This window comes from Protopterus annectens, chromosome 6.part0, assembly GCF_019279795.1.
Source record: "Protopterus annectens isolate FY-2018-M chromosome 6.part0, PAN1.0, whole genome shotgun sequence".
Taxonomy (NCBI): Eukaryota; Metazoa; Chordata; order Ceratodontiformes; family Protopteridae; genus Protopterus; species Protopterus annectens.
The window spans coordinates 1,261,633,404-1,261,652,963 of record NC_056737.1 but is presented as its reverse complement, the minus strand read 5'-3'; the positions used below and the strand labels follow the sequence as shown (position 1 = coordinate 1,261,652,963).

The following is a 19,560-nucleotide window of genomic DNA, read 5'->3' as shown; positions in this document are numbered from 1 at the left end:
CTGGTGCTATCAGTAGATCTGACTCAGCACCTGCTGCCCCTGTCCAGAAGGGATGCAGGTGAAACCCCGGGTGTGAATTTGCCATTCCCCAACCAGTTATCCAGAATTGCTTGAAAAGGGTCAGTGAAGACCTCTGCCTTACTAGGATTGGAAGCTTATTCCAGAGTAGGAGCTGCTGCGGGATGAACCTGTCTGTCCAGCAGGTTCTTTTAATGTAGCTTCTCAAGTTGAGGTCACTAGAAGGGGTACAGCAAGTACCATTTGTCTTGCTAATGGATCCACTGTTGCCCTATAGGCTAGGCAGAGATCACCCCTGAGTAGTCTGTATGACACACAGTATAGTGACAGGGATTTTAGTCTGTCAGCATAGGACAGGTGTTGGACACCTTGAATTTTCTTTGTAAGGTACCTCTGAGGTCTGTCCAATTGTTGGAGGTGCCTGGCGAGGTATATATCAAAGGGTGCTCTATAATTGGTCTAATAAAGGAGGAGTACAGTGGGGTTATAACCTCTTTTTTTATGGAGGCAATGCCCTTATTGATGAGATGGGCAGTGTAGAAGGCTTTCCTTACTACTGTAGAAACATGATAGTCAAGGGAGAGGTTGCTTTCAGTCTGTGTTCATAGAACTCTTACCATGGATTGGGTGCTTAAGGTGTTGTTGTTAATGTGGTACTTTGCAGGGAAGTCTCCTTTGCCGAAGGGAATGATGATACACTTTTTAACATTTAACTTGAACCTGTGATTTTGGCAGCAGTCGTTGGTTTGAGTAAGACCTTCCTGGTGGGTGTCAGTGTCACTAGGGGATTCAGTGATCGTGCCCATTTTGCAGTCATCTGCAAACTTTGTTAGCCACATGCCCTTTGTTTTGGCCTGTACTTCTGAAAAGTAAATAACAAACAGTAGGGCCCCAGCACCTAGCCCTGTGGTACTCCACTGGTTACTGGTCTGAAGTGGATGAAGAGTCTTCTATTTTAACTGTGTGTTCCATTGGTGAGCCAGTTTGCAACCCATCTGACTATGTAGTGGGTTATGTTCTGTTGGGTAAGTTTATCAATGATACGTGAGTGGAGAATGGTGTTGAAGGCCTTCACTAGGTCTAAATAGTCAGTATTCACAGTTTTTCCTTCATCCAGGGCATTGGTGACTGTCTCAAAGAAGTCTGCCAGGTTTAGTAGCACGATCTCCCTTTGATGAAACCAAACTTGGATGGGTCTAGTGTGTTTGCAGGTCTCTTGTATCCTTGTTGAGAAGGTCCATGATGATTCTCTCCATGGTCGTGCATATCAGGCTGTAATTCTTGCGATCAACAGAGGAACCCCCTTTGTGGAGGAAGATGACAGTGGCAGTTTTCCAGTCTGCAGGAACATATCAAGTGCTCTTTAACTGTGGTTAAAGAGGGTACTCTGAGGTACAACTAACTCTTGCTTTAAGCAATTTAAGATGCAGCCAGGGATGATGTCTGGTTCCATTGAAGGCTGTGTTTTTAGCCTTGGAAAGGGCATTAAGGACCCATTCCTTAGAGATGTCTGCAGGGGGACATATAGGAGGAATGTCTTGTGGTATACTGGGTGGAGACAGGGAAAGAAGTTCTCACTAAACCTGTCTGCCAACAGGTTAGCAGTATCACCAGGTTCAGTATATGTTGTGCCATTTTCAGCAAGTTCTGTGCAAATCTGGGATTTTCCTTTGAGGTTGCACATGTAGCCAAAGAATGCCTTATGGTTACCCTTGGCTAGAGTGGACCATTTTGATTTATATTTGGCTTTGGATTTTTTTATTAGGTGTCTTAGTTGCTTATTTGGGCCAAGGAGAAAGTCCTTTCAGTTTGGGAACAGTCTCCTTCTGCTTTTAGATGGCAGTTTCTTTCTCCTGTTATAGCCTGTTTATGGCAAATGTCCACCAAGCTGGTTTGGTCTTAAGTGAGGAACTTTTATCCTATCGGGTACAGCTGAGTCGAAGATGTTTATATAAGGCTTTGGTATAAACCTTGGCATAGGTATCCTTGCCATAAGTAGGGGTAGGGGCTATGAAACTAGTAATATCATCTTGGTAGAGATTATAGTTTGATTTGGAGAAAATTTTTAGTCTAGTTCCAGCTGGGGGAGGGTCAGACACTATTGTTACTTCTAGTGTGACTGACCTGTGTTCAGATATCACTAGAGATGACTTTACACTTGGGATAGTGCAATGATCACTCATGTTCGTAAATACTAGATCCAGAATGTTTGAACCCCTAGTGGGGGTGTCCACTAACTGATCCAGGGCATTAGAGTTTACAAAGTTCAAGAACCTCTGGGTGAGTGCATTGATACAGGTGTAATTAGACCAATTTATTGATAGGTAATTGAAGTCTCCCAAAACCAGGGTGTCTGGTGGTATATTGAGGGACTCCAGGACGTCCAGGTAGGCATTGTGGGTGTCCTGGTTCATGGAGGGGGTCCTATAACTGATGATAATTTGGAGAGGAGTTTTACCTACAGAGAGTTGTACTTGGAGTAGTTTGAGGGACTCATTTAGTCTTACCAATCTGGAGGAGTATTTGTCTTTAATAAAAATTGACACTCCTCCTCCTTTGGATTTCCCCCTTTCATTTGATGGTCTGAGTGAGTGGAAGGTGTTGTAACCTGGTATGGCTGGGTTCTTTCCACAGCCTTGAACCAGGTTTCTGTGACAGCAGAGACATCAGCATCCTCCAAAAAAATGTCAGATATGTTGTCATAAGCTTCTCCTCTCAGGTGCACATAATTTGTGTGCATTGCCTGGGTCCACACCTCTTGAACATAGACTGCTCTGTATGTATAAACTTTAATCCGCAAGCTATTGTGGATCATAAAAACAAACTAATTTTAAAAGGTTTGTTGCCTTCTGCTTTTCAGAAGTGATTATTGGGCTCAACCCCCCCCCAAAACTATACATAAGGAGACTTCTAAAAAGTCCCAGAGACCATCTGGATCTTCTACCCTGTCATCAATGGAACCTCCCAAAAAGAAGCACAAGACAGAGCCAAAGGCTTCTGTCTCAAAGCCATTTTGGAATCTCTAAAATCTTCTTTGAATCTGAATACATCAGATATGAGGCTTCTCCAAAGGACTCGTTATTCACTGAGCATTGACCTGGTGCTGTCTAGACTATTACCCGTTTATGGAAAGTAGCCTCCTCTCATTCTTCCAAGGGTCTTACTGAAGCCAATGTAGATAGGATGGTGAGGAGACTTCTCTCGGCACAGATACAGATGGGTGTTCTCCTGGCTCCTACCCATTTGGGTCAGAAAGTCTTGGTTTGCTGTACCCCTCCACTAATGGCTTCTTCTCTAATCCAGCCTTCTGTTTCAGAACCCTTGGATCTGAGTTTGTCAAGACCAAATGGGTCGGATCCAAGGATATTTTTATCTACGGCGCTGAGGATTTCTCTGAAATCTCCAGCTCCAGTGATTTTGGAGCCAGGATGACTTTCTCAGCTGTAGCTTCCCTACCAGATCTGAGGTCTTGGAGTCGATTCCAAAGTTGTCAGAGCCGTCACTGCCTCTCGGAGCCTTAGCATTGGACAGCTCGGCTGTGACTTCCACCTCGGGCGGAATGCCTTCGGGGCAGATGGAGCCGATGGGGCAGAAGCATGGCTTCTCAGCTCCATCAGCTTCCTTCTCCCCAGCACGTTCTGCTTTTTAGGTGGTAGAGGTAGGTTTTTCTACGTCGGCAGGATGGTCTGCCCCTCCTTGGATCTCCTTCAGGATCTCATGTGTCTCTAAGCCTTGAGCCTGAACATTTGACTCCACAGGGACAGCCAGCCCAAACTCTCCAGGCTACCCAGCAGGGTATCACCGTCTCTTCTGATACTTCTGTGGAGTATCCCACCAAAGAAGTAGCTCAAAAGAGAAAATGCAAAAGGAGGCACTTAGATTCCCCACAGGAATCTATCACTGAAGATACAGATTTTGATGAAGAGGATGGATTCCCAAGATCACCACCCATCACTGAAGATACTGATTTTGATGAAGAGGAAGGATCCCCAAGATCAGCATCTGTAGGCGTCTCATTTGGAGATATGCTGGAGATCGTTAAACAAAGGGGTGGTGGTCCTCTGACAGTCCTTCTCCAGAGGAATCTGTATTCCTAGAGGTGTTTGGATCTGGCCTGTCTACCTCCTGGGTATCTCCACTCACTGATGAGCTCATTGATTTGATCTCTGAGTGGGCATGGAAGGAGCCTGACTTGGTTGAAACTATCCCCAAGAGCCAGGATCGGATTCTGGCACCACCTGCTGGGAGGGAGTTTTGAAGTAAAGAAGCACCTGTGGATGCTATGGTCATGGTGGAAGGGACTAAGAAGGAACTTGCGGAAGAGAGTTCCACTGTCAGTCCCCATAACAGGGGTGGTAGAGCTTTGGGCAGGTTTGAGAAGCATGTGTATGCTTCAGCAACCTTTGCCCTTAGGTCACTGAACTACTAAGCACAGTTTACAAGACTTCAGAGGGATTTGATTAAGGAACTATCAAAATCCCTTTCTGAGATCACTGCTGCTGAGACTCAGGATTCTGTAGCCTCACAGTTTGCAACCCTTCAGTCCATCTCAAATCCGTTCATGAGGCCTATCTCTTATGCAGCTGAGGGTACCTCAGGGGCAGTGGGTTCAGGCATCTCCATAAGGAGGCATGACTGTATGTGCTTGTGTGACTTTATGGAGCCCTTCAAGTCCTGTCTTTTCAGTGCTGCTGTCAACAGAGCCTCCTTATTTGGCCCTAAAGTGAAGAACACACTCTCCAGGTGCGAGCAGGATGGAAAGACCCTCTCTGCAGTGGAAGTATGTTTTTTGACCCCTCAAAGGACCTTCTCTAGGAACCAATGAGGAGGATGAAAAATGTGGTTCAAAAAATCCCAGGGCCCTTTCCACGATCCATATGATGATAGTTCCACCAGAGGCAGAGGGGAGAGCTCAAATGGAAGACAGTGCCCACATGGCAGAGGTGGCCCGCAAAACCAAGGTTCTGGAGATTCTTTCTCTGACAGACCCTGTCAGCTCTCCTGAAAGGAGTCCCGATTATCCCTCTCTGGAGGCAATCGGGGTCATGTATCTCTGCACCAGAGAGCCTGTTTAGACATCACAAAAGATTCATGGATGCCAAAGATTATTACCAGAGGTTATATAATTCCCTTTTCCCTTCCATCGTTATCCTCATGCAAGTTTTCTAATGTCCCATCCAGTCAGAGAACGAAAGCAGCACTAGAAATACAAAAGCTGCTAGGAAAAAAAGTAATCCAGGTGGCCCCGTCAGAACAGATAGTATTCGAAACTTACTCAAGATTCTTTTAGTGCCAAAGAAAACAGGGGACTGGAGACTAACTTTGGATCTCAGCAACTTGAACACGTCAGTTAGACGCACAAAGTTTCTGATGGTCATGGTTCAGTCCATTTTGCTCTTTTTGGGCAAGGATGACTGGATGTGCTCAATATACCTTCAAGACATGTACTATGACATAAAACTGAACAGACAGTCTAGATGATACTTATGCTTTTGGCTGGGAGCCTGTTATTACCAGTTCAGAGCCCTGCTCTTTCGTCTAACCACAGTCCCAGGGTGTTCACCAAATGCATGACAGTGGTAGTATCGCACTTGAGACTGCAAGGATTCTGGGTGTTTCTGTAACTAGATGGATGGTTCACTACCTTCCTGACCAGTCATCTACTCATAAGAGCGAGTTATCAGGTACACCAGACTTGCTGCCTTCTGGGAATTACCATAAATTACAGGAAACCTTGGTTAGAACCTTCTTGGATACTAGAGTTTATAGGAACAGTTTTCAACATGGTATCAGTAACCACTTCTCTTCCTCTTGCAAGAGTGCAGATTATCAAATTCCAGGTCAAGAAGATAATTCACAATACAACAGTTTCCAGCATGACTGATTCTACAAGCCCAAGGATCTATGTCACTGTCCATCATTTTAGTTGTTCTAGCGAGATTCGATATGAGGATTTTTCAATGGATGCTAGCAACTCAATGGTTGATTCTTTATCAACATCTGTCAGTCTGAGTAAAAACCACTCATCCATGCAAAATGTATCTTTGGTGGTGGAATTGATCAGATCAAGTTCTTTAAGGCCGTCCTTTTCATTCTCCCTCAGCCCAAGGCCATTTTGACCAAAGACACATTCCATATTGGGTGGTGGGCACTTCCTGGAGAAACAGTCCAAGGCAGTTGGTCCCCCAAAGAGGCCAACACACATTTCAGTGTCCTAGAAATGAGAGCTCTTAGCACTGCAAGCATTGTAAGACTCTCTTCCTTCAGGGACAGTTGTGATTCAAACAGACAATATGTTGGTCGTCTGGTGTTACCCCTTGTGCCAAGAAGCCCTCAGAGTGTGGCAGTGGATGGTCTCTTCCAACCACTTTCTGATAGCAATGCACATCCCAGGGAAAACTAACTTGATAGCAGACAAGCTGAACAGTCCATTCTGTTACCTCGCAAGTGGTCCCTCGACAAGAAAGTTGCAGAAATGATTTTTCATCAGTGGGGCCAGCCTTGCCATGATCTTTTTGCTTCTCCCCTAAACAAGTGTTGCAGCTTCTTATCCTAATCCCAGAGGGACACTCTGCTCCACAATTGGCTCCCCAATCTCCTCTAAGCCTTTATCTCGACTCCCTTGATCCCCAAATTTCTGCAGAAAGCTGCCAGGTTGAAAAGCAAAATCATCCTCATTGCTTCTTACTGGCCTCAACACTTTTGGTTCCCCTTTCTATGGCCTCATCTAATTTATCCACCTTGAAATCTAGATCTGATTCCAGATATCCTGTCATACCTGACAGGCATGGTTCCCCCGGATATCTCGAACCTAAAGATGACAAAGTGGTTTCCCCACTTCAATTAATAGCCAGACAACCTATGCGCTCTTCCTCTGTTCATCATATACTTTTGTCTTCCCATACAGCTTCTATAAGGAATCTTTGCAGAAGTGAATGGAAGAGGTTTATTTTTTGAGCACATCAAAAACGTATTGATCCTTTTCAACCCTTGTACAGTGTCCTTGAATTTTTGGCAAGAGTTTTCAATGAAGGAGTTAGGTCTTCAGCCATTAGAGTTCAGTTGGCAACAATCTGTAACATATTGGATTTGAGAATTCTATCCTGGCTACATCTAAGCATTGTAATGCCTTTTTAGAGGCATTCTTCTGTTCAGATCACCTTATAAAGACCCTCCTCCACCACAGGACTTTAATTTAGTACTGCAGGCCTTAATTCATTCCCCCTTTGAGCCAGTGGCAAAATGTGATCTTAAGTTTCTGACCTGGAAAACTATCTTTCTAGTGGCCATTACCCCTGCTATAAGAATTTCTGAACTTTAAGCATTGTCCTCTAAACCCCCCATTTGATTTTTCGTAGAGATAGAGTAACATTACGAACCAACTCTTGTTTCCTTCATAAGATGGTGTCAGAATCCAACATCAACCAGTTCATTTATCTGCCTATCTTCTTTCCAGAATTTAAAAACAAAGGAGAATACATGTTGCATTTGTTAGATGTTCATAGACGGTTACATTTCTACTTACATAGGACAAAAGAAGTTAGAAAATCTGATCAACTATTTATCTCCTTTGCGGAATCCAAATTAGGTAAATCAGTTACAAGGGTAACTTTGGCAAGATGGCTTACCGACTACGTATCTTTTGTCTGCAATAAGTAGTATATCTCATTACCAAAACCATTAAGAGCCCACTCAACTAGATCCATGGCAACTTCATCAGTGTTTTTATCTAGGCACTCCATGGATGACATATGTGCAGCTGCAGCTTGGGCTAATCCTCATACCTTTATTACATTACAGACTAGATCTAGTCTCGAGGGGAAGAGCAGCCTTTGGCTTAGCCATGCTCAGGTATATCCTTCCTAAGAGTCTACCAGGGATTTCAGGTAGCTGGGAACTCTGTCCCAACCATTGAGGAATGAATGAAAATTAACATTAGGTAAAGGTTATGTACTCACCATAATGGTCCATCTGTATTGTCCATTTTCATTCTTCCTCAACTCTTCTCCAACCAACCCCAAACATTTAAAAAATGACTTCTGGAGGAGTTAGAGTCTATAAGGACACCTGTGGTCCTTCCATTGATCTCAGATAATGACTTTCTATAACAAGAAATTTATAGTAACATTTCTTACTTATTCTAATCTAGCAAACAAGATGTGAAGTTAATTCACTAGTCAGGGATGTGGGGACTTATGTAGATAGTAAACTAGCCTTCAACTAACCTGTGTCCAATGTAGTAAGAAAATCCTTTTATGTTGCTCAACTTACAAGTAAGAACATAGCATCTAGACCCAGAGAGGTCATCATACCATTTTACTTGGCCATCATCAGACTCTTCATAGAGTATAATACCCACTTTTGGTATGTAACTGCCCAGACATAATTCAGCAACAGGGACATCCACAAAGGTGTCTTACAAAAAAAGTACAGAGAAATAACAAAATGTCAGTGCATGTTTTGAACAGACACATGCATTTGTAGGCTGACAAAAACAAACTTCTCTAGGTGTCTGGATGTGGTTTCAGCATCCATTTTTTGCTCAGTTCAGAAGATGAAGATGAAATGTAGATATTACTATTCATGACTGAAAATGTAAAACTTATTTGAATTCCTTTGCCTGTGTTAGAGAGAAATGGTCATCGGTGTGTTTTTTTTTGTTACCTTATACAGGGCAGCATGACAGAACAGAAATAATAAAGGATAGCATATGTTAGCTGTCATTTCATCCCCCATGAACTGCACCATGCACCAAAGATTCTGTAAGGGGCATGTAAACAAGACAATCCCTTTTCATTTTAGAGTGATTTAATTAGATGTTCCAAGTACTCTAGTACTGGCAAATGAAATGTATGTTTAATTAGATGTTCCAAGTACTCTAGTACTGGCAAATGAAATGTATGACCAATTGGTTTATTCTGCCATAGCAGCATTACTAAATTTGACTTGATGCAAAAATCTCTCGGTGATAAGTATAAAGGGAACATAAGTGTAACTCTTGGCTTCTTTCATTTTGTCATTATAAACCATTTTGGTAATTAATTTGTTCATATTAATAATGTTAAGTGTGAAACATTTGTGAACTGTGGGAATAAGGAAGTTTTCCCATTACCCCCAAGGTTCACCAGTGTTCGAGCTGGTATATATAAATGTATTGGCCTGCTCAGATAGTGGGGGACTTGACTTCCTGTAAAAATTATTTTAACCTTCATCACAGAGGATGAAGGCTATGAACTGTTAAGAAACTGCTTCCTCTGGTCCAGAGTCAGAGTCTTTCATCCTCTGTTTGCTTAGATATGGAATTCTGAGCAAGTCACTTAACCAGACAAGTGTTTCTGGACTGTGTCAGAAATAGGTCCATATGGATCAGTGCTGTTCTCCTGGTGACAAAACAGCCTTTTTTTTCCATTTTACACTCCCACGGTACTCAGCAGGTTTATTTCTGTTTGTCAGTAGTCTGTGATTTCTGTATTGATTTTAGCTGTGGATCCCCAAGTAGGCTCATTAACCACATTTCCTGATAAGTATATTAGATACTTTTGTCTGTTTCTTTTATTGTCTTCCATTTTTAAAGTATGTATTTTTGTTGAGCCTTTTGGATCATTATTTTCCTGTCATTGCAGTCACAGCTACAGTGGCTGGATTTTTACTTTGACTGAAAAAGCAGTTTGTATCTCATTTACAAGCATTTAGGTTGATTAGGGAAAATGGAGTATAGGAACCCAGAGCCAATGGCAGGACATTCATGTGTATAAAACGAAAGTCATCCAAAAATAAGAGTGTACACAAATTGTTACATTCGTGTCAGCTTAAATTGTGCTGGTCATGTTTGGCTACTCACATTTCTACCATATAATGTGGGACACAATGTGCCAAACAACATTTTCTCCACATGGTGAACATTTCAGTTATAGATTCCGTGAAAGTAAACTTGAAAATACTGCTTCACCTGTGAACATTACACAGAGGATTTAAGGTAAAGGTTAACCTTGCTGACATCAGTGTAGGGAAACTTGAAGTGGGTCCATAGACTTTAAGGCCACACCACCATGTACATGTGGAAATGCATCCATTAAAGTCTATGGACATACATCACAGTATCCCTACTGTGATGACATAGAGGGATCTACTAAAGAAAAATTTGGGGTCGTGGTTTAATAAAAAGGGTTTGCAAAACGTTTTGTTAAAAAATGACTCTAATGAGAAGGGATATGGGTACAAATGCATCAAGGCACTTAATCCAGTAGATGCCACACTGTGCCTCAAGCACGATGAAGACACTTTTAATATAAATTGTCACTGTCACTATACCTTGGAACTGTATCTTTTATTGATAACATGCATTTAGAATACTGATGCAATTGTAAAACTGCACATGCACAGCTATCTTTAGTTGGATTTGATGAAATGAGACAAATCTTGTAACTTTTCAAAAACATCTGACTGTCTTAAGACACTCATGCAGCAGCAAACAGAAGTGTTACAAAGATGATCAAGGAAATGCATGCCATTTTATTGAAAATGCTTTGGAATTTAATTTTTTAAAGTGGTTGTTTCTTTGAAATGAAATCTGTTTTAAAAACAAATTTCCCTATTCCTGAAACTTAAAAAGATTTTTTTTTCTATTTTAATGTATGCATTTTTGTGGAGAAGCATAATTTATTGGTGTGATCTTCATTCTCGGTGAATTATGTAGGAATTTTATTTACCAAAAATGTCTTCACATTTGGAATACATGTATAATGCTTAACTTTATGTACTCTAGCTCTAATGCAAGGGTTAAATATAGCTCATTCTACCCTATCTCAGCAATGCATCACCTCATAATGTTAAAATAGTATGTTTTCAAATGTTTGATAGCGGCCCCAGTTCTGTGCCATAATCTGCACAGCATTCTTTTGTTCCAACCACCTTGGAAAGATTACAGCCTGCAGAACCACTGACACTGCAGGAATGGTTGTCACATGCTGTAATACATAGGTTTGGTGAGCAGTGTCTTTTCCCTGATCACATATACTTGCTCAGCTATCATTTTTCATAACCTTAAGCAAAAATAACTGAAGCATTGAGGAACAGTGCAGTATTTTTTTTTCCTGTGGTGTGGCTTGGAAGGTTTATGGAAACATTTGGAAATGTTTTTCTCATGAAGCTATATAACTATTAAAAGGGTATCACTGAATTTCCTTCTGCATTGTGAATCATTATTGCTGTAGTTGAGTGTAGTTGAAATTGGCAGTGGGAAGGTGAATGCTGTGATCAGAAGTATTTTGGAAGTAAATGAGGTGTTTGAACGACCTGCTTTGAACTCTCAAGTAATGTAGAATTCTAAAGTAATGTAGAATTCTAGGGACTGGTTTGAAATCTCATGTCAGTTCCTTTATAGAAAAATATGTTCCATTCAAGTCACAGGTACAGTCAGTGCAGTCTTACTGAGTTTTGCAAGTAGTCAATTAGCTTGCAGCAGTTTTGCATGTGTTCCATTAAGATCCTTTAGTACATTTGCTTAGAGCATGCCAGAATTTAGCAAGTTGTTAATGTTTCATGTGCATTTTACTTGATTGTATTAATGTTCCTAGGCTTTTATTCAGTAGTGTTTCACTTAACACGTTTGGAGACTCTGTTGCTTCGTGGCCACCATGATCTTTGAAGATATTTGGTAGCCATTCTACTAGGATTTCACTGTTTCACCTAATCAGAATACTGTTTGATTAGAAGTATGAGCAAACGCAGAGATCTGCAGTGCAGACTGATGATCTTGGCTAGATTATGCAAGGCTGTGGAAAAAAAAATGTTATACCTTGTTATACAGTTACTTCTAACCCACAAGGGTGCTGCACGATTCTAATATTCCATTGAACCCTTTGGTGATGCACTAGGTGGTAATAAAGGTTTATCCTTGTGTTTTTTTTTATTATTTTATATATTCCTGTAGTATTTGTATATATTTTAAAAGGTCTACTACATTGCATTTTTATTCCAATAATTTTGCTTTTTTATTCTGCACATCCTAAAACCTTTTGTGACAGCTGCCATGTCATATCTCATCCCCAGAACCTAATTGGTATTCAGAATGTTTCTTTGTCTAATCTCCTGTTTCCATATGAGGGCAGTTTACTGATAATGCAAGCACTCTTGATTTGCTTGTAGTTGTCTTCCCCTTGAGGACATTGTCTAAGCTGTTCTTGGTGTTTTCTCCCTGTAAATAAGGAGAATTGTGCATGAGTGCTTGTAACTTTCAGCTTCCTTGAAATTTTGAGCTGTCGCACATGTGTACTTACTGCTGCTGAACAATGGTGAGCTCATTAATAAGCCAGCCTTCCTTTCTTGAGAGAGGAGAGCCACCTTCAGATGTTTAATATTACCCTACCCATTATTCAGTACCTCTGTGCCTGGACAGTGAGACAACACCCAAGATGTCTTGTGCTGTTGTGTATTTTACTTCATTGTTATATTAATGGAGCATGGGCACCTGCAGACAGTTGTAAGTAGCCATGCCATGGTAGATGGCCTTGTGTCCAATTCCTTAGTGATTGTTATCCTTACTGCTACTTGTTGTAGTTGATCTGTCAGTGATCAGGATATGTTTGTAGTGACTTTTATCAAGCTGGTTTAAAGGGTTGTCAATACTGAACCAATGTGGGCATACTGGTCAGTTAATCTCCCACACAAAACTGAGAATGTTACCTACCTGTGTACCCTGCAAAGCTGTAGATGCGTCATATGTTGCTCTGTCATTACATAAAAGCTGCAATATTAGTGTTAGCAACATTTCATTGTTCCACTTTTTAATATATATTCTTGGTGTTTTTCACTGCTTTTCAAGGATGATAGAATTGGGATCCAACAAATCTGCCCAGTGGCTGAATGATGTACAGCTGCCTTATGTGCTCCATGAAACCAGGGTGATATTTTGAGGTGATTGCACATATCGTTATGCTTTTGAAAATGTGAAGAGTGTTGTCATAGTGAAGGCTTCTTTACAGCCCTGTAGTAGCCTGCTGCACCAAAGATGGCATCTTGAGGTTAACCCTGGAGTGGTTTAGACCTATACCTTGCCACCACCCCCCCCCCACCCCAATTTGGAAAGCTGCACCTGGCTGCTCAGTTCCCATTCTCCTTGGCTTTACTATTATCTGAGTCTGAGATCATTTCTTAGTCCTTGATCTCCAGTAATATAGACAGAAGCAAAAGCCCTGCACCTGTGCCCCTGCTCATTTTACTGTGGACTATATGAGCATTTTCATGTAAATGTTGTGAATGACTGATAACCCACCCTCTATTTGGCTGTCTTATTGTATGGGTCTTCTTGTTAGTTACTAATTTGCAAACATTCCATTGCTACAGTTCTAAAAGAACATATTCCAAGGATTAGGATATTTATCAGTTTTGATAATGTGATGTTTTCAAAGGACATCAAATCTAAGGACAGAGGTGTGCTTGATTATTTTCTGCAGGCCATAATTTAATACAGAGCTGGTGTGATTTTTGAACTGTAAAATACTGAAAAGTAAACATTCTGTTAAAAATAGTATATTGCAGCTGGAAAAAAGGCACATAAAGTTTTATAGGTACATTCAGCAGAAAAAGGATGCTATCATTATTATGTGTTGAAAAGGAATTGATATTTTTAGAAACATTTAGTCATGAGATTTCCTTATTGATTATTTTTGTTCATAGTCCACCTACCTTTTCAGCTGATTAAAAGGCAAGGTAGTGATGTACTGTGCTTTTTAATTGGTCAAGACATCAGACAGGCTGCAAACTAAAACGATCAATTATAGGATGTCAAGTCCAATCAGCAGGACCTGATGTTCTGTCTTTAAACTGAAACCTTGTGTTGCAGAATTGCAGGGTGTGTGTATTACAGTGCTGGAACAGTAAAATACTAATGCAGAAAGCAATACATGTAATATAGAGACAGATGCTGTCCTTTTAAACAAATTTTTTAACAAATTAAGTTAAATTACAGCTACTACTACTAGTACTGCCACTGATGATGATGATGATAATAATAACAATAATAATAATAATAATTATGCAGAACATACCCTATTTTAGCATATATGCCATTGGTCTTAAAAAAATGTATGTTGAAAAAGACAGTTGGAGGACATATCATCTTTCTAAACTCTTGTTTTCCTAAAAATTAGTTTAAAATGTATAATGTTTCTGTGGTAAGTAGAAAATCATCCTTGTCTTCCATTAATATACTGCAATATTGGAATACTTTTTTGTAATCACTTCTATCACTGTGCTTTTATTTTGAAAGTACTTAGCAATGACATTAAGGAAGTAGGCAAATTTAAAACTGCATGTTTTCTGAATGTATTTAACTGTTAAACAGATATAGCCTTTGACTAAGATGGGGGCATACCTTCCCTGAAGCTTAACTTTACATATTTTCTTTCTTTCTTTGAGAGAAAAACCATCTACATCATTCTTATTTTCTCACATGTTATCCATAACTCTTTCTTTGTCATAAAGTGATCTGGCCTCCTCACCAGCTATTTGAATGTGGTTTCTTGGCATTTAGCATTTCTGTCAGTATCATTTTATTCCATCTCTCTTTTTGAATTTAAAAAAAAAAAAAAACACCTAGAAAGCTAGTGCCAATAAACTGAACCTCTGAGGTAATGTTTCTTTGGGACGAAGGACTTGTTTGTCAATCAAGTCTTTTCGGCTTTTCCTGGTTAGGGGTCACCACAGCGGAATTCCGGTCCACTAATGATTGGCAGTAGATTTTTATGGTGCCGAGTTGCCAGCCCGACGCCCAACCTTCAGTGAAGGCATGCCCATTCACGCATGTCTTTCGGAGGCCACTCGACCGAGGGGAGGACATGCAGACTCCACACAGAAGGCACTCCAGCCGAGAATCGAACAGGAGAACCTCTTGCTGTGAGGCAACAACGCTACTGCTGTACCACCGCATCTTAGGGATGAAGGACTTGTTTGTAATGACCAAATATAAGGCATAATGGCAACTTATCATATGAAAGAATGTATATAGCTGTATATGCATATTATATTTTAGTATAAATACACTGCACATGAAGTGTTAAAAATCTGATGGTTTTGCAAGCATTTTGCTCCAGGACTCACTAAAAATTTAGTAGTTTTGGGATTTCCAGTTATAGCAATAGGTTTACATGATGATAAATGGTTTATTTTAAAAGTTTATATGACCTTTTATAAATGTTTCCTACACATTGAAGTACCTGCTCATTGAACTTTGTGGTTAATTATTTGCATTTGTCCTCTTTGTTTAGATGGCCCCTTTCACAGTTGAAATAAAAATGTAGCATTTTTGCTGAGATTTCCAAAACCACTTTATCTGTTTTTGATGGGTAGGAGTTCTTTGAAGTGTTAACCATAATGGATAGTCTTTGCTTACTGCAGTACAGTGTATTTTGTAATCGGGTTATTTTTTTTCTTTTCTATTCTTTCTTTGTACCCACTACCAGCTAGTTTTCATCCCTCTCATGATCTGACCAACTGCTTTGTTCCTTCCTTGAGCAACAGCTGGTTGCAGGAGGTCATCAGGGTTTGTTGCTTAACCCTAGCACGTCCATCCATATGGCAGCCTGATGGTCATACTTTACAACAGTGGTGACTTGACAAATGCTGTTCAGTGCAGAGTGCTAAATGGTAGGATCATGTGATAGAGTGCCATTTGAGGTAGTTATCAGCAGCAAAGATAAAAAAGGGCAAGTAACTTGTGATCATAAAATGTCGTGAAGATGTTCAGATTTGTTTCCTGCAGTCCTAACCAATAGGTCACGATCTTAACTGTTCAAAGTGGTTTTCTTAGAACCAACAATATTTTGTATCCTGATCATTTACAACTTATGACATAACTCAGTATTTGAAAGTGTTTTTCCCACTCCTTATATGAAATTGTCATATTTTTACCTTTTTTGATTAAAGTGTACAATATTAATGTGGATGTGAAGGTATTTTGTCACTCGTTGTAGCACTGCCAGCAGCACTTGATAAGTAAATCTTATTTACTTGTGCATTCTGTTATTTTTCCTCACTGAATAAAAAATGTTAGTCTTAGACTTTTGAAATTGTATTGAGTGACACCTTGCAGATCACGTACTTAGAATTTTTTTCCTTGCAAAACTAAGGTGTATATGTCACAGTTAGGTCTTTCTTTTGTATGTCCATATCTCCCATATCCAGCCCTCCTTTTTATCACCTAGCCACTCAACATCCAATAATTATTAACAGGGTGTCAACCCACCTGGGTCATGACTTGGATTTTCTTTATATATAAGAAAGGCTATCAGTACACCAAAACAAATTCATACATTATGTAAAATGCCTACTGCACTCTGTTACCTACATACAGCATATACTTTATGCTGTTTGTATTAGACCCTCATAACCTGTAGGAGTAACAGTGAATTTTTTTTCTGCTGCTGCTGTTTTTACACTGATCTCAGAAGAGGGTCACTGAACATTTTAATTCCATTTTATCTGTACTCATTCTGTTGTAAATTTGCTGTAATATGGAATCTAAGCACTGATTTCTAAGGATGCCTTTAAAAAGTAGCTAATTTGAAGTTTCAGTTTGGTCTTCTGTAGTATGCAGTTGTGCAAGCTTCTGGGTCTTTTTTTTTATAAAAAAAAGAAACATCTTTATTAAATTATCACTTATGACATAGGCAGTCATACATTTATATAAATGAAAACAGACCATATAATCATAATCCCAGCTGCAGGCATTCTATATCACCAACCATATTGGCATAATCTTAGTTGCAAACATTATACATCACGTATAATCTACCCAGTCATTCTCAGTCAAACATTACATAGCTCATTCAAGTCCTGCCTTCTTTTTAACCTCATTCTTCTCCTGTATGTATTGTTCACACAATTTCCATTTTCCCCTATGTAATTTGCTCCTACCCTTTTTAAAAGATCCCATTTCCAGTTGTTTTGTCTTTTACTATATTCACTACTTCTAGTACAGTTGGTTTAGACTTTGATTTCCATTTCTACTAATTGCATTTTTTGGCAACCACCATAATTAGACTCAGCAGTCCTTACTACATCTAGGCAATTCTGTATCATAGCGCAGAAAAATCATTTCCCTAGTTACACCAATTTGCTCACCCAGTATCTCCTACTGAGTAGTCTGCAGGTAATCATTAAAGTCTGACAACTAATTATACTCTCAGAAAATATGTTCGCAATAACCTTTTTCTTTCCCATCACACGTCCATCATTTGCTGTCTACTGGAGGAAGAATTCTCTGGAGTCTACTTGGGGTATAAAAATATCTATGTAAATATTGCCAAGCAAAAATTCTAATTCTTCTAGATTTTTTCACATTTGGGAAACGTATGTTGTTTCTTTGTGAATTGTTTATAGAATCTCTTCTCAATCATCTCTAACCTCTGGTGATTGATTCTTATAGTTGTCTTGCAGTATTTATATGCAGTACTAATTATTCCTTTTTAAACTGCACTTAGATTCTCTTCTAGATTCTACTAAAAACTCTATCAGTGCTGGTCTTTCATTTAGGACCCCCTCCCCCATTTCTTTCTCTTTGCCTATACTCTGATCGCAATCCTTGACAGGGAAGGCAATTTCTAATCTGCAGTCCAAATAAATTATTGGCATCCTCCCATTCTGTTACCTTTCTCTCTGTAGTTATTTTTTCTCAATACCTTGGTTTCTTTGCCTGTTTTCTGCAATGAATTCCAGCCCCTCTTGCCTATTATCTGTATCCCTAATTGTAGTCATCCCTATCGGCAGAATCTCCTTTCTCCATTCCCATGTTGGCTTAGTTCTAAGAATACTTTCTCCTACTTTATGAATATAATATTCTATATGATTATTGTTATTCTCCTTAAAGATCTGCATCCAAATTCCCAGTCCCTCATTGTTTCTTGAGCTTCCCCTCTGTTTCATCATCATCCCTTTCCACTTTGAATTATATGTTTCTGCTTGTGCTATGTATAGTAGCCTTAACTGTGTAGTAATAAAATATCCTTCAAGTCGGGTAGTCCCAGTTTTCCTTTTTCGTTTGGAAAAATTAGCCTACTTGACTCTTGCTTTCTTCCCCTCCAAGATAAAATCATTCAGCTCTTTATTAATTGCTATCCATAATGTTTCCTCTGGTCGATAAAAATATGCCTGACCTGTGTATAAAACTAAAGGAACTAAAATATTTCAACTGCTTGCATCTTACTATCCATATAACAGAGCTTCCAATTTCTCAGTTTTGTATTATCTTTTGTTTAGTGTATTTCCACAATTCCTTAACTGCCACACTGGAATCATTTTAATCCATACTCCTAAATATGTAATTTTATCATGTCCCCATAAATATGGATATTGCAAACCAATTTGTGTGTGGGTACATAATTTACTGCTATTGCCTTTGCTTTAGCTTCATTAATTTTGTGTCCCAAAAAGATACAAAACTGTCTTAAAAATGTTCCACAACACTGTAATGTCCTTTTCTGGTTTTGTTGGTATGAAATAATATCTGCATAGAAAGACAGCTTTTCTTAGCTACCATACCAATTATATCCTTGAATTTCTGAGTCCCTTATTTTTTTTGCCAGTGATTCTAAATATCATGTAAATAATAAAGGGGAAATAGGACACCCCTGCCTGATTTCTCTGTTCAAGCAGAAATTATCAGAGAAGAGCCCACCCACTTTTATTTTTGCCTCCGATCCCTCGCATATCCTCCTAACCAACCTTATAATTTCATCAGGGAATGCAAATGCTCCATTGCCCTGCTCACAAAGCCCCAGCTTACTCTGTCAGATGCTTTCTCTGCATCAAGATCCACCAACACCAGTGGTATTTTCTTAGATTCTGCTTCCCTCAGGATCATCAGTGTTCTGTTTGTGTTGTCAAATGTTTGCCACCCCTCCACAAATCCACATTGAACCATATCTGTGAATTTTGGCATCACTTCTTATAGTCATTATGGACATAACCACTTTATAATCATGGTTTAGTATTGAAATGGGCCTGTAAGAAGCTAGTTCTGATGGAACTTTACCCTCTAGGTATTACAGCTACCACCGCTTTCTTCCAGGATGGTTGGTACTTCTCACAGTCCTCTTAAAATACTGTTAAACAAAACTTTCCAGATCTTTATCAGTTTTTTTCCTCCTAGCTTGCAAACTTCCACAGAAATGCCATCTATTATTGGGGAATTTCCTGTAGATTGGCTATATATATCACTATTTGTAGCTCCTCTCCTCCTATCATAACTGTTAGTAATTGAGCATAATCTGCCTCTAACCTTAGTATATTTAATTCTTCCATAAACATTTCCATTTGTATCTTTTCTTGATGCCCATAATAATCTGCTTTATACAGACATTTGTAGAATTTCTGAAATATTTCTAATATCTATACAGGATCTGTTGTTACCTTCCTTGTTATAGGCTTCCTAAGCTTGGCAACAACCCTTACTACTTTCTGTTGCCTGAGTAGTTTTGCTAGAAGTTTTTTGTGGTCTAGAGTTATTATCAAAAACAGTTGCTTACCAGCAGTCTTTCTAAACTT

The 19,560-nt window shown here is 39.5% G+C and overlaps 1 protein-coding gene across 3 annotated transcripts in view; it reads left to right on the top strand.

Moving 5' to 3' along the window:
* The window catches only part of GTDC1 (glycosyltransferase like domain containing 1), a 3,282,804-nt gene that overhangs the window by 2,349,635 nt on the left and 913,609 nt on the right, over window positions 1–19,560 (top strand). The gene's annotated exons all lie outside the window — the stretch shown is intronic.